Genomic DNA, 16559 nt, shown 5'->3' with positions numbered 1-16559 from the left:
CCACCCTACAATTTTTTCCCTATTTAAATAGCTATCTTTTTACGTAAGATAGGGACCAAACGCGTAACAAAAACAAAAAATAGAGACCAATCGTGTAACAACAACAAACAATAGGGACCTTCCGAGTTAGAAAAATAAGTTAGGGATCAAATGTGCAAATTACCCCAAACCATAGGGACCATTCGTGTAATTTACTCATTTATTTTCTATATTAATGTATATTTTTTTATCTAGAAAAAATGTTTTTGAAGTAAAAATTGTGTGGTACAAGATGTTCTAGGGGAAAACTGGAAAAAGGGCTACAAGGTACAATCACGTGGTGTTCAAAATGGCATTATCAAAGTTTCAATAGGGTTTATTTGATCATTATATAGAACTACAGAACTTACATAATTTCATTTACCTTTTAATGTAGAAAGCATTTATTGCAAGAACTGTCATTACTGTTCTTCCTTTTAAATTATGACATACTTCTAGATAATTAAACAAGACATACAAAAAATGTTTACAAGATACATTAATGTTCGAGATAATGTACATACAATATTAGTAATTTACTTTAAGAGCCGATGTTAAACATCTGCATGTACGATTTGAACTAAATCCAAGAATTCAAATACACAGATAAAAGCATGGTTCAATTACTTTATTAGACTAAGTGGAAATGAAAGTGGAAGTCGGCCAATGTTATGTGTGTAAAAACTCACGTTGAGCAAAGTAGCAAACCCATTTAGTAAATCAACTTCACATGTAAAATATTAAAAAGCCCTGACATTTCTTTTGATAATCATGTGAGTAGCCTGACATACATAGGATGGTTGGCAATAAATTTTTTATGACGAGTTACTGGTGACAAATTTTGTTGAAATAAAAATATGATGTTTGAAGATATGAATAATGTGCATGTAAAAGAGTAAATTACATGGATGGTCCTATGGTTTGAGGTAATTTGCATGTTTAGTCTTTAACTTATTTTTTAAACTTGTAGGGTTCCTACAGTTTGTTTTTGTTGCGCGCTTAGTCTCTATCTTACCTAAAAAGATTATTTTTCCTTTGCTTTTTTAAATTTATTTAAATAAACACACCATCAACCCCACTTCCACCTCACCTTACCTACCCTACTTTATTTAAATAAACTAAAAATCAAGGAAAAAAATAGTGTTTTTAGGCAAGAAAAAGATCAAATGCGCAATAAAAACAAACTATAGAAACCTTTCGAGTTAAAAAAACAAATTAGGGATCAAATATGTAAATTACTCCAAACCATAACAATCATTCGTTTAATTACTCTTACTAAAAATACACCTTAATTTGTTGGGTAAACCCCACACGTGCCAAATGTTAATATGTTGGCATGTGGTACCAGGAGCTTATCTAAAAATATCCTAAAACAATAATAAATGGTTTCATAAATAGTTGTATCCGTAAATTGTATGGTTGAAGAGTGACATGTTGTGAAAATAAGGCAATATCATGACCACATGTCCACATCCCATAGTCTCATAAAAAGCATGGCGATTTTGATGTATCAGGGACTAAGGCTTTTGTTAAACTTGCTTGAATTAAAATCCATATACAATCTTGTAGCTTATTTTTGAAGTTTTCTAAAAAAAAGCATCTGCACTTTTAAATAGCCAATAGATAAAATGTAGCAAACTATTACCAGCTGTGAATTAAAAGCTATTTAATATATGAAAATTAGGCACTTGATCTTGGATCTGTTTTGTGGGTGTTGAAGTCGATTTATTTTATGTTATAAGCATGGTTTCAGCTCCGTTATTTAAAAAAATGTTTTCATACATTAACATCCTTATTTCTTTTATTATAAGTGGTTACAAAAGATGTTTTCATATTGAAGTATAGCTATATAAATCGAATACAAAATTGAAACAATTTTATCAGTATAAAAGATTATTAAAAAATATGCTTCAAACATTTATTATAAGAAAAGTTATTTAAACGACAAGCTTTTGTTATTAGTATTGATCAAAATAATTGTTGGAATGTTGTATATTTGATTTTCTTAACCGAATTGAAATAACCACCATAAAACAAATAGCTTATTTACTCAAAAACCATTATTTAAATGCAGATTTCTAAACTATTTTGACTTCGTATACAACACAAATTTCTCACAAACATAAAAATGAATTTATCACTATTTATATACATTAAATATTATCATATAATAAATTGTGACACTTAAATGGATCCGTTTAATACCAATTAGTTTATAACCTGTGTGAACCACAGTTATAAAATTAATAAAACTTTTATAGTAAAAACTCAAAATTTTTAATCAATTATTTTAAATAAATTATTAATTAAGAGATGTTTTTTATTAGTTATATATGAAATTATAATCATTGATTCAAATAAATATATAAAATTAATTTTTAATATATATTAGATATTTTTTATTTGTGAATTAATGAAAAGAATAATATAAAATTTAAATTTAAAATTTAAAATGGAGAATAAATACATTGACAAATATGATTACATTAATGATGATGTCTAATAAATTTAAAATAAAGAACTAATAGATTGACAAGTAACAACTCATTAATTAAAATGTTTAATATGATGACACATGACAAAAGAACTACTCTTTTTTTAGTATGGAGATATATATGTTAATCAACTTTAAAATGAATATTTTGCCTTTATTTTAGCATCTATTACAAAAATATCATTTATTTATTTAATTAGTAATACCCACCACTATACCTAACATTTATTTCCAAGTCCCCATCCCATTACAAACCATGGACAATAGGTTACACTATATGATGCTCATAGACTTATCAACATTGAAAAGAACTAATGAGACCCTATGGAGTCCTCACACTATTATAAAACAGGGACGTACGTTAATTTTTTAAAACAACGTGTTTTCGATTTTTATATTTATCATCATCAAAGGTTATAAAGTAATTCACCATTAAAAATCAGACTTCAGGCATTAATGCTGGTTTAACATAATAAAAAAAAAGTGATAAGTGCGACAAACGAAAATGATGGTTAAATGCCCTCTATACTAACGAGTTATGTTAGTTTATATCTACATTTACATTGTATCGGTTATTAAGCGAGCCATATAGTGCTAAAATTTCATTTTAAATAATTAAATCTTATCTTGAAGTTTCTAACATAAAAAAAAACCTGTGACAGGTCGTGTAACGGTCGGAAATGGTGGTTAAATATCATCTCTTATAACTGGTTTTTTATTTGATATGTACCTTAATGGGCCAAGTGAATTCAATTATCTAAGTCCAGCAAATCAATTCAAACTATCCAAATCCAATAAGTAATAAATTACATTTGATAAATTGTTTTTATTGGCTTTATACACGTTTTAAGGGATATTTCTCTTTTACAACTCAAAAAATTATAATGATTTTTGAAAAGTTAGAAATCCTAACATATTGAAATATCATTTTTGAAGGGTTAATTAAATGTTATTTTAAAAGTCATTTTCATATTAACAAACACGTTTTTTGAGTTATCGATTTTTCTAAGAGCCATAAGTCAATAAGTTGTTTTTAAATGAAATACTGATGTGCACAAAATACCTACTATCTAGCTTAAAATTTATAACATAACTAACTGAACTACTTTATGCACCTATATATAGTGTGTTTTTGTAACTTTTCCTCAAGTAATATGAAAAGTCACATTTATGATTTTTAAAACTCATAAGATTTCCATAAGTTATGAAAATGAAGAGTGTTAATTTCTTAAATGATTTTAAAGTCCTCGATAACTTGTCCTCAAGTTATGGAACTTGAAAAGTTTTTCATTAAATTACTTTAACTCATTGGTTATGAAAATAAAGAGTCTTATTTTCTTAAATTATTTTAAAGTCTTTCATAACTTGTCCTCAAGTTATGGAACTTGAAGAGTTTTTCATTAAACTAATTTAAACTCATAAGTTATGGAATCGAAAAGTTTTTAAATAGTTCAAAACTTGCCCTCAAGTTTTAGAATTTGCAAAGTTTCCCTCATGACTACTTTAATTCCAAGTTAAGCCCTTAGAATTTTAAAAGTTAGAATTCAACCCTTATACTATTACAATATTAATAGTTAATAGTTATATATATATATATATATATATATATATATATATATATATATATATATATATATATATATATATATATAAGAACAAAGTCGGTCTTACCGTTAGTAGGCCTCATTCATGAAGCCCGTCTATAAGGGGGTATAAGGTTATTGCCAATAAAATAGCAGTTTAATGGTTGTTCACTCTCACTTACCACTTCCTTGACTAGTGGAGGGTCGTTAGTCGAACGAGTAGGACAAGGACTATAATTATCCCTTCATTAAAAGTATTAACCCATGAAATTACACTTTGCTCTTTGCTTAAGTCAATTAGTGGAGCATGTGTGGTTAACCGGCACACTAACTTGCTTTAACAATGTAGGAAAATGGTAACTTAATGTTTATCATAGTATCGGTGGAGCATCTGTGGTTAACCGGCACATCGATTGAGTGATACGTATTAAGGGTACCAAGTATATTTGCATTGTTATTCACACCTTGTTTTGTGATCATCGACATCCCAGTCACAAAACTTGAGAGGGCACAATCGAGATTGAAACATGTCATTGTCAATGAATATCAAAAGATATAGGAGTTTAAAATCCAATTAAAACCTAATAAATTATTTCGTTTTTCATGGTGCAAATTGGTGAATCGTCATTCACCTACCTTCAAATATTTTATAGCTTGGCTTACAACATCCTTCTTCCAAGTTATAAAATAGTGTGTTGGGACTCGACTTTAATATTTCATACTGGGTGTTATATTAAGGATTTTAAATCAAATGACTTGAATATCTCCGATATTTGATATTTGGTTTAGACATCTATGATCATCCAAAATCCCTTGGAACAAGCTTTCCTAATGAAGACGATGTCCTGGAAATCATACTTCACTTCCTCCACATCCTCTAATTATTCTCCCTAACCCACAAGTTCTTGAATAATTCAAGGCCACTCAAGCCCTATTGGCAAGCAAGGTCTATGTGTGATCACATCTTAGAGATGAAGTCACATATTGACAAGCCGAAATAAATACATTGACAAATAGCATCACATTAATGATGATGTCTAATAAATTTAAAATAGAGAACTAATAGATTTACAAGTGACAACTCATTAATTAAGAGGTCTAATATGATAACACATGGCAAAATAACTACTCTTTTTTTAGTATAGAGATATATGTTAATCAACTTTAAAATGAATATTTTGCCTTTATTTTAGCATCCATTACAAAATTTTCGTTTATTTATTTAATTAGTAATGCCCACCACTATGCCCAACATTTATTTCCAAGTCCCCATCCCCATTACAAAGCATGAACAATAGCTTACACTACATGATGCTCATAGACTTATGAGCATTGAAAAGAACTAACGAGACCCTATGGAGTCCTCACACTATTATGAAACAGGGACATACATCAGTTTTTGAAAACCACGTGTTTCCTGTTTTTATATTTATCATCATCAAAGGTTACAAAGTAATTCACCATTAAAAATCAGACTTCAGGCATTAATGCTGGTTTAACATAATAAAAAAAAAGTGATAAGTGCGACAAACGAAAACGATGGTCAAATGTCCTCTTTACTAACGAGTTATGTTATTTTATATCTACATTTACATTGTATCGGTTATTCAGCGTGCCATATAGTGTTAAAATTTCATTTTAAATGATTAAATCTTATCTTGAAGTTTCTAACATGAAAAAACCTGTGGTAGGTAGTGTAACGGACAAAAATGGAGGATCAATATCATCTATTATAACTGGTTTTTTATTTGATATGTACCTTAATGGGCTAAGCGAAATTCAATTATCTAAGTCGAGTAAATCAGTTAAAACTATCCAAGTCCAATAAGTAATAAATTATATTTGATAAATTGTTTTTATTGGCTTTATACACGTTTTAAGGGATATTTCTCTTTTACAACTCAAAAAATTATAATGAATTTTGAAAAGTTAGAAATCCAACGTATTGAAATCTCATTTTTGAAGGGTTAATTAAATGTTATTTTAAAAGTCATTTTCATATTAACAAACACGTTTTTTGAGTTATCGATTTTCCAAGAGCCATAAGTCAATAAGTTGTTTTTAAATGAAATACCAATGTGCACAAAAATACCTACATTCTAGCTTAAAATTTATAACATAACTAACTGAACTAATTTATGCACCTATATACAGTGTGTTTTTGTAACTTTTCCTCAAGTAATATGAAAAGTGACATTTATGATTTTTAAAACTCATAAGATTTCCATAAGTTATGAAAATGAAGAGTGTTAATTTCTTAAATGATTAAAGTCCTCCATAACTTCCCCTCAAGTTATGGAACTTGAAGAGTTTTCATTAAACTACTTTAACTCATTGGTTATGAAAATAAAGACTCTTATTTTCTTAAATTATTTTAAAGTCTTCCATAACTTGTCCTCATGTTATGGAACTTGACGAGTTTTTCATTAAACTACTTTAAACTCATAAGTTATGGAATTGAAAAGTTTTTGAATAGTTCAAAACTTGCCCTCAAGTTTTAGAATTTGTAAAGTTTCCCTCATGAATAATTTAATTCCAAGTTAAGCCCTTAGAATTTTAAAAGTTAAAATTCAACCCTTATACTATTATAATATTAATAGTTAATAGTTACATATAAGTATAAGAACAAAGTCAGTCTTACCATTAGTAGGCCTCATTCATGAAGTCGGTCTACAAGGGGGGTATAAGGTTATTGCCTATAAAATGGCAGTTTAAGGGTTGTCCACTCTCACCCACCACTTCCTTGACTGGTGGAGGGTGGTTAGTCGAACGGGTAGGACAACGACTATAATTTTTCCTTCATTAAAAGTATTAACCCATGAAATTACACTTTGCACTTTGCTTAAGTCAATTAGTGGAGCGTGTGTGGTTAACCGGCACACTAACATGATTTAACAAGGTAAGAAAAGGGTAATTTAATGATTATCATAGTATCGGCGGAGCATCTGTGGTTAACCGACACATTGATTGACTAATAAGTATTAAGGGTACCAAGTATATTTGCATGGTTATTCACACCTTGTTTTGTGATCCTCGGCATCCCAGTCACAAAACTTGAAAGGTCACAATCGAGATTGAAACATGCTATTGTCAATGAATATCAAAAGATATAGGAGTTTAAAATCCAATTAAAACCTAAGAAATTATTTCATTTTTCATGGTGGAAATTGGTGAATCGTCATTCACCTACCTTCAAATATTTTATAACTTGCATTACAACATCCTTCTTCCAAGTTATAAAATAGTGTGTTGCGTCTCGGCCTTAATATTTCATATTGGGTGTTATATTAAGGATTTTAAATCAAATGACTTATATATCTCCCATATTAGATATTTGGTTTTGACATCTATGATCATCTAAAATCCCTTGGAACAAGCTTTCCTAACGAAGACGATGTCCTGGAAATCATACTTCACTTCCTCCACCTCCTCTATTTATTCTCCCTAACACACAAGTTGTTGAATAATTCAAGGTCACTCAAGCCCTATTGGCAAGCAAGGTCTATGTGTGATCACATCTTAGAGATGAAGTCACATATTGACAAACCGGAATAAATACATTGACAAATAGCTTCACATTAATGATGATGTCTAATAAATTTAAAGTAGAGAACTAATAGATTGACAAGTAGCAACTCATTAATTAAAAGGTCTAATATGATGACACATGGCAAAAGAACTAATCTTTTTTTAGTATCGAGATATATGTTAATCAACTTTAAAATGAATAATTTTCCTTTATTTTAGCATCTATTTCAAAATTTTCATTTATTTATTTAATTAGTATTGCCCACCACTATACCCAACATTTATTTCCAAGTCCCCATCCTGATTACAAACCATTAACAATAGCTTACACTACATGATACTCATAGACTTATGAGCATTGAAAAGAACTAATGAGACCCTATGGAGTCCTCACACTATTATAAAACTGGGTCGTACGTCAGTTTTTGAAAACCACGTGTTTCCTGCTTTTATATTTATCATCGTCAAAGGTTATAAAGTAATTCACCATTAAAAATCAGACTTCATGCATTAATGCTGGTTTAACATAATAAAAAAAGTGGTAGGTGCGACAAACAAAAACAATGGTCAAATGTCCCCTTTACTAACGACTTATGTTACTTTATATCTACATTTACATTGTATCGGTTATTAAGCGATCCATATGGTGTTAAAATTTCATTTTAAATGATTAAATCTTATCTTGATGTTTCTAACATGAAAAAACCTGTGACAGGTCGTGTAACGGCTGAAAATGGTGGTTAAATATCATTTATTATAAGTGGTTTTTTATTTGATTCTTTCATTTATGGTAATGTTTAAATTTACCAAATATGGAAAGATTCTCATCAGCCAAGTTTCAATTGGACCGAAACTTGGAATCATGCAAGTTGTATAGTATGATGAATGAGAATTTACATCTTTGGAAAATTAAGACTAATTCCTTGTTCACATGTATATGTGAGTCAAGTGAAGGACTAAAGGGATCGAGTACACATTCTTGTGCACTGGTCAAGTCCACCACAAAATATCGATAAAGCTATTCGTCATGATTTAGTAAATTTTATTAAATATGTTATACGTACAAGTGTAAGTATAATTCTGAAACATCGGAAAAGTTTCTATGTGTGCCAGAACGAATGAGTAGAATCAAATTAGGCAGAAAGATAAAAGTTTCTCAAATCTAAAAAGATGGGAGAGTAATTTAGTATCATGTTTTATGATCATCTTAATGATTATGAAACCATATAACAATTAATCCTCTAGGGACACCTTAGTGCATTCTTATGGCTAAGAAGAGTAGTCGTGAACTTTTGAAATGGTTAAATCAAGAAGATGAGTCATACTTTGTTCCAAAACAATTCTTAGAGTCATACTCCAAGATTGTAACTTGAGTGACACATCTTAAAGAAGTTTTATGACACTAGTCAAATTTAAGAGTAAATTGTGTTTCTACTCTTGTACATTTGAAATTGGTAAGTTGAGATGTTTTGGATAAAATAGATACCAACTTAGGCCAATTATATGAAGTGTTTGTCTTGATAAAGAAACCACACTATCTCTTGAAAACTTGGCAAGCGAGTCTGATATGTCAAGAGGATAGTGGGAGTCTTAAAGATGTTGGAAAAGTCCCAAGATCTAATCAAGAATAAAAACTTGTAGTTTATCACTAGCACACAACTTGAGGTTTGCAACCTATCGTGTTGACATATTTCTATCTCTGTGACCATTCTAGTTAAAGTTGGCTTTGCATATGAGTTCTAAAAAGTTCTCCATTGTTCGCATAACTACTTGGAAGCAATGGCAAGACCTTGTGCTGCCAAGTGGCAAGAAGTTAAGATTTCACAAGTTCAGTCCATATGAGTTTGAATTTGTCACTAACCTTGTCTTTTGATTATGGTTTTGACAAATGCATATGGATAGGAACTCACACACCTTAAAATCTAAGTGTCATAAGGTTTCTCTCTGATTCATGAAAATGATGGCGAGGAAAAGCTTTCACTAAGTAGATTTTAAGTAGATAACAATTGTGATATTTGCTTTCTCAAAGTCATTAGTGGAGCATGTGTGGTTAACGAACACACTAACATGGACTTGTGAGGAATGGAAAAGGCCTGAATAATTGAGACTATGATTACGACATCCCTTTTCATAGTTCTAAAATTGTTTAGACACACATATGTGCTATCTAAGGAAAAGTGTATGATTTTGATAAAGTTTTATCAAACCATATCATATCAGAAATCTGAACTTTGGTAAGAAAGTCAATAAAGTATTGATTTCTAGAAGTTTAGCTGATTTTTGAGTACATGTCAAAGCTAGTGGGAGCATAAGTGTTATGCTAACAATTATCATGTTATTGGGAGCATGATAATTATGATAAGTGTTGCAAGTTCGCAATGTTTATTATTAAAAACAAAAGTTTCAATTGGGAAAAGTTGTTTTGCTATAATTAAGGGAGAGGAAATTGTACTTCATTTCAAATCTAAAAGCTTAGATCATGAGATTTTAATGATCTTTAATCAAGGATATTATATATGAATGTTATGTTGGAATGGCTCAACATAAGGAAATTCTATATATGGATCCGTTATTAGTGTTCTAAAATTCGATTATGATTATGACATCCCTTTTCATAATCTGAATTATGAGAACTTGGCAAATAGAAATAGAAATATTATAGCAAAAAGGTTGGTCTAGTATCATGTCTTTATGTGAGACATCATGAATCGTGTCCCATATGCTTCGGATATAGGATCGATTGCATGTACTATAATATTCATCATTTCTAAATTTTCCAAATGCTCAGGGCATTAAGAGGGGAAAAGTATAGAATTGGATATGACTAAAATGACTAAGAAATTGTCGACGACAATCTATGGTTTACCAAAGATTGGTTGCTCAGGGACAGTTGGAAGTATAGTGTTAATTTTGGAAGGACTATATTGACATATTCTGAAAAGAGGAAACTCTTGTTCAGAAGTGATAGTCAAAATGGGAATATGGAAATATTCCCATAGGTGGAAGTTATTCATTAAATCTGTGTAAGATTAGGAAACTTAGTGCAAGAAGGATATTCAAAACAATGTACTTTGAATTTTAGACTTCTTTTCCATGGAATGTTCTCCATTCGAATAATCAGTAATCACTGTTAACAAGTCTTTGTGACTTTGTGCATAATCATTACAAGAGGATTAGTGCATATAAGTTTAAAATTTAACAGATTTTAGTAAATGATAGGAATTTGGAATTCTTGTATTTGCTGTAAGGATTTGGAATTGTGAAATGAGAATCATTGGAATTATGTTCAATCAATCTATACCAAAAAGTAAAGATCATAGACAAATTTAGTGTGCATACGTGGTGTATAACATGACTAGTGTTCAGGAAAAAAAACATAGTGTACATGCTTGGAGCATGGGACAACTATTGTTTGAATTCAAGTATAAAGTTGATAATTTGAAATCATATTATTTAATTAGTATTGATCAAGAATTAATTTGGAATTAATTTAGTAATTAAAAGAGACCAATTAAATACATGGGGATTGATTGTGTAAAGCATTCATTCTTATATATGTGGGTTGATGATCCATGATTCCTTATGTTGGGTTTAACCCATGTGGTGACCTATGGATACTCCATGGAGGTTAAAACCCATGGAGCATAAGGAATGGGTAAAATTATGGGTTACATGGTGTAACCCTAAGAGCCACACTATATAAAGACCCCATTTGTTAGTGAAATTGGTACTAGTATATACACAAGAGGGCAAGCCGATTTATAGAGTCCATGTATCTCTTCTCATGGTTATTCCAAATGTTGGTGATGTTGTGTGAACCATTTGAGGTGTCACACTTGGGGCACTAGGCTCTTAAGCTCCATGTAATCAAGCTACATCAAAAGGTATGTATTTTATCTAGTTTTTGTTATACTAGTACTTATGATCGTATACTACTTAGGGTAATACCTTGGAAACTTCAAGTTTGCATGTATAATATGGAAAACATAGATCCAAGGTATATAGGGTTTCATGTACACCATAGGAGTGTTAAAATGATCATAACCCTTCAGTTCTCCCATGGTTGATTTATAATGGATGGATTATATTGATTACTAATTTATTAACTAGCTATTACGATCAATTATCTAGATATATCAATTTATGAATTATCATGAAATGATCAAGCACATGTTAAACACCAAGTCGATAATAAGCACAAATTGGACTATGAATGGTAAATCTAATAGCTACATCCCTGTGATCAAGTTAAGCCACCAAGCACACATTAAGATTAATTATGCTCTCTAACACAGTTAAAGTTACTTTCTTTAATTAGCTAATCTAAAATGTGGTTGATCTTAGCTCTAATTATTTAATGATCATAAACAATTTGGTAACAAATTCATGCGACTAGAATGATCATTTATCACACATAACTTGATTAGTAAGCAATATAAACGATAACTTCAACGTGCTAGGATTTGAATAATCAAACACAAGTAAAATCAACATAAATAATCCATAAATCGAAATCAACGCATAAGGATCAAGTTCATCTCTACCAAAAAGATGTATAAGGCTTTTAGCCTCTCTTAATAACAGAAAAACACATTCATTCAATGAAATTTCGACTAGACATGAGTAATTCTTAGGAAACCGAATAGATCTATCTAGAATTCTTCTAAATCTCTTAAACTCTTGAGCTCCAATCTATTTCTGATCTTCATCAAGATTTCCAAAGGGTTTAAGTCATAATCTGATGGGTTTTACACAAAATAACATCCTATGTGCTCATGAAAACCCTAAAGCTTGGATCTAGGTTTTTTTATTGTACATTTAATTATCCATGACTTAAGAACCATAGATCTAGCATAAATATTTTGAAAATATAATATAGAAAATAGATCTATATGATTACCTCTTCAACAATTTCTTGAATCATCTTGTTTTGGAGGTTAGAGTCACAAATGTCACTCCTCTAATGGCTTACAAACACCACCAAAAAGAGGATGGCATTGGAGAGAATGGATGAGGCTAGATTTTGGCTATAGTAACTTTAGGGTTTCTTGGTGTAGCCGAAACTAAAGGCCTTGGGTCCTATTTATAGCTGAGCTGCTAGTCTTTCAGTCAAAACCCTAATGGATAGCTTAGGCCCTAAGAAATCCAATGAAGCTTCTGGAATAGGGCTCTTATGGCTGACATTAGGATGGACACATCCCTAATTTTTTCCATGCCTAGTCCATAAGGCTTCTTTTCCCAATATTCAACTATCACACTGTAACAGCTCGGATTCCCAGGTATTATTCATTCTTATATTTTGGTATTTTGTGAGGATACTCGGCGATTTGGAGCTCAAACTCGCCGAGTAGGATCGTGATTTTGGATGTGGATTCGCGTCTGCACTCTACGAGTCCATGCTGTTTAATGAAACCCTAATTCTCCGGGTTTGGAGCCTATTTAAGGGCCCTTAAAGCCACCCATTGCGGCTACCAGTCTCTTGAGAGAACCCTAAGAGAGCTAATTCGGTTTGGGAGAGAGGAAGTTACTTTTGGGCCTTTGTATTCTTTATTTAGCAAGAGGAAGGTGGCTAGAGCAAGGAGGAGGTGAGATTCCAGCAGATCGAGAGTCCAGAGGCTTCATTTTGAGGTAATGGTTCGACTCTCCTTCAGTTATAGGGTCGATCTTTAGAATTAAGGTTTTATAACCCCTTTGGAGAGTGATTATGTGAAGCAAATGGTCCCTCTTCGAGTTTTTGCCTTGGATCTGGACTCAAAGATGTCCAGAGACCTTAACCATTGGAGCTTTTTGGGTTATTATGGAGTCATTGGACCTAGGTGGTTATTTTTGGGACCAAATCTCCTTTTGATGCCTTGTGGGGGTTATACAAGCATCAAGTTTCGAATTTTACGTGACATTCATGCTTGGGAAGGCCAGATCTATTGTTTGGGAAAGCAGATCTGACCTCAGAAGGTCAATAAAGGTTGTGCATGGCATGAACTCGCCGAGTTGTTCTTGGGACTCGGCGAGTAGGGTTGGGGTTTCACAAAAATTGTTCAGCGAGTGGACTCGCCGGGTTGGTGGATAACCCAGTGAGTCAGGGAGAGTCAATATGGGGTTGAGTCAAGCCGGAACTCGCCGAGTTGTTCTTGAGACTTGGCGAGTTGAGTCGTGGTTGCCATGCAATTCATGCCAGGTGGAACTCGTGGAGTTAGGGGAGTGATCGACGTGCTATGAAAGGATCCGAGGGAGTCACTGAATGCGTATAGACTTGCCGAGTCGCTTTGGTGCACTCGCCGAGTCCGGTCAAAGTTGACCATTGACCAGAGTTGACTAGTGTTGACTTGATAGGGTTAGTCAACCTTAGTTGTAAAAGTGTTAATTAGAGATATATTGTATTATAGGAAGATTATAGTTCGGGGGATCGAGCACGAGTGATTGTAGGGATTTGCGAGTTATCAAGATACACGAGGTGATTCTTCTCACTATACTTAGAGCATGTGATACAGGGTTTGTATGCTATATATGTGTGTTATGTGTTGTACTGCATTATTCTATGTGATTTATGATGCGCATGTTTACAGAGCTAGAACATGAGGGTTCACAGATTTTGGGTGCACGAACCCACAGACTTATAGCCTCGAGTGGATAATATGTGCTATATGTGGTATTTTGGGGAACTCACTAAGCTTTGTGCTTACAGTGTTTGGTGTTATTTGTTTCAGGTACCAGTGACGACCGTGGGAAGGCGCCGGCTTGATCAGTACACACACAGGATTTTATGTTATGAGATCTTGGGATTTTTGTATGACATGAATTGAATTTCAAACATGGGTGTTTTTACGAATATTAAATGAATTATGTTTATATAAAATGCAAAAAATTGTTTTGAAATTTACGGTGTTACAAGTTGGTATCAGATCCTTGGTTTGAGGGATTTGGGTACACCTTCGGGAGTATTTGAACTCAAACTGAGGATTTGGAAAATATTTTCAAAAGAGAACCAAATTTTCTAAAAGAAGTAAAAGATTTTTAGAGAAACTCAGAGTAGAAACGTGTGTACGATCAGTCAGCGCTCGAACGGTGATTTCCTAAAATACCCTTATATTATATGTTTATGAGATTGATATGATGTATTCTCTTGCTAGAGTAGGCTAGGTATTCCTATTAGGACTAGAGTGCCCTAATTTGTGATGCCTTATCCTAAGGAGAGGTGAGCTGCTAGGAGATGCTTGAGAGTGAATAGGTAGCAGCGAGGAGCTTATGAGAGATCTGTTAGAGAGTGATAGAGTACTTGGAATTTAGGATCCGAAGAGGAGGATTTGGGGTGTATAATGAAATGGTGTGGACAGTAGTATTGGGCCCATACTACTGAAAGCACCGGGGTGGTGTACAGTTCAAGTAAGAACCTTCGGAATGCCAAGGATCAAGGAGGGAAGAGTTATCGAGTGTGAGTATGCTCGAATGGATTCTAATTTATCGTATGTTGTATTTCAGAGGTAGATCATGGTGAGGAAACGTCTTATGCCAGAGAGCAGTGGGGCTAGTGATGAGGAGATCCGTCGGATCATCCACGAGGAGGTGGCTGCGGCCATCAGGGCAGAGATACCAGAGATGTTCAGGTCTATTAAGACCACGCTGATTGAGAATTTCGACGAGCGTTATGCTGCTCTTTCTGAGGCTGCTGTTGCGGCGGCCACTACAGTTGTTGTTGCTGCGAGGCCGCAGGGTGGTGATGCATTGCTGTTCCAAGAGTTCAGCAACACGAAACCGCTAGAGTTTGACAGGACCCAAGACCCAATGGCGGCTATGAGGTGGATTTCAGACATAGAGGGGTGTTTCTTCACTTGCTCATCTCATAAGTATTTGAGAGTTCAGTTCGTGCTGAACTAGCTTCGCTTGGGAGCGAACGACTGGTGGAAGTTTGTGACAACGCATTTTTCGCCTGCTGAGCTTGCGGCAGTGACCTGGGAGAGGTTCACTATGTCACAACTGGAAATTTTGTGTCATGTAATCCATACACTCAGACTAATGTGAATCAAAAACTTCAATCAAATACATTATACAAGTACTACAAATAGTCATCAAACAATTGGAAGACCCTAGAAGTTCTTGTTAAGTCCATTTTGAAATAGAACTTCCTTATTGGATCCAAATGGACCAATAAGCTTCCAATTAGATTATCATGAGCTTAGAACCTTAATTAGGCTCTAATTGGACCCACATTCATTTATTTCAATATTTTGGGCTAGGTGGAACCTAGAATGAAATAAATCACAAGCTTTGATCCATAAATTAACCTAACCTAGCTTAATGAAGCATAAAAATCACAATTTTATTTTATAAGGCCAATAAGCACCCCACACTACCTCTAATGTTGGGCTTAGGGGCAAAAAGCCCAAAAATCCTTTCTTCTCTCCCCATTCTCGGCCCAAGCCCAAGGAAAAAGGGAGAGTTGACCTTGGGTTGCCACCTCATTTTTACCCATAGGATCTCCATGCAAAATCTCATTCATCCATGCAAGCATCACCTCAAGGTCTTTTCTTCCTTCTCTCTCTCTCCCTCTCCCTTCTTCTTGTTTCGGCCGAGGCTAACCAACACACACACACACCTCACAAATTCTCTCAAAATTCTCTCAAGAAACTCTCTCCTTCCTCTCCAAAAATTTCGAGAATTCCAAGAGGATTTCAAGGGGATTTTTGCAAGATTAACATCATCTAAGGTAAGATTATGCATGGATCTATGATTTATATTCTTTTCGTTATCAAATCCCTTTCTAATCCATGCAAAAACCGTGATTTTGCACCTTAGAAAGCTTCATACACTCGAAAACTTCATCAAGGGTGCTAAGGCCAAAAATCACCAAACTTTCTTCTATTCTTTCTTCAAAAACCGAACCAACACCCAAGGTGAGTTTCATATCCCCTTATTTTCGATTTTTATGAGTTTTTCTGGGG

This window comes from Lactuca saligna, chromosome 1, assembly GCF_052625555.1.
Source record: "Lactuca saligna cultivar CGN05327 chromosome 1, ASM5262555v1, whole genome shotgun sequence".
NCBI classification, from domain to species: domain Eukaryota; kingdom Viridiplantae; phylum Streptophyta; class Magnoliopsida; order Asterales; family Asteraceae; genus Lactuca; species Lactuca saligna.
Note: the sequence above shows the minus strand (reverse complement) of the source record.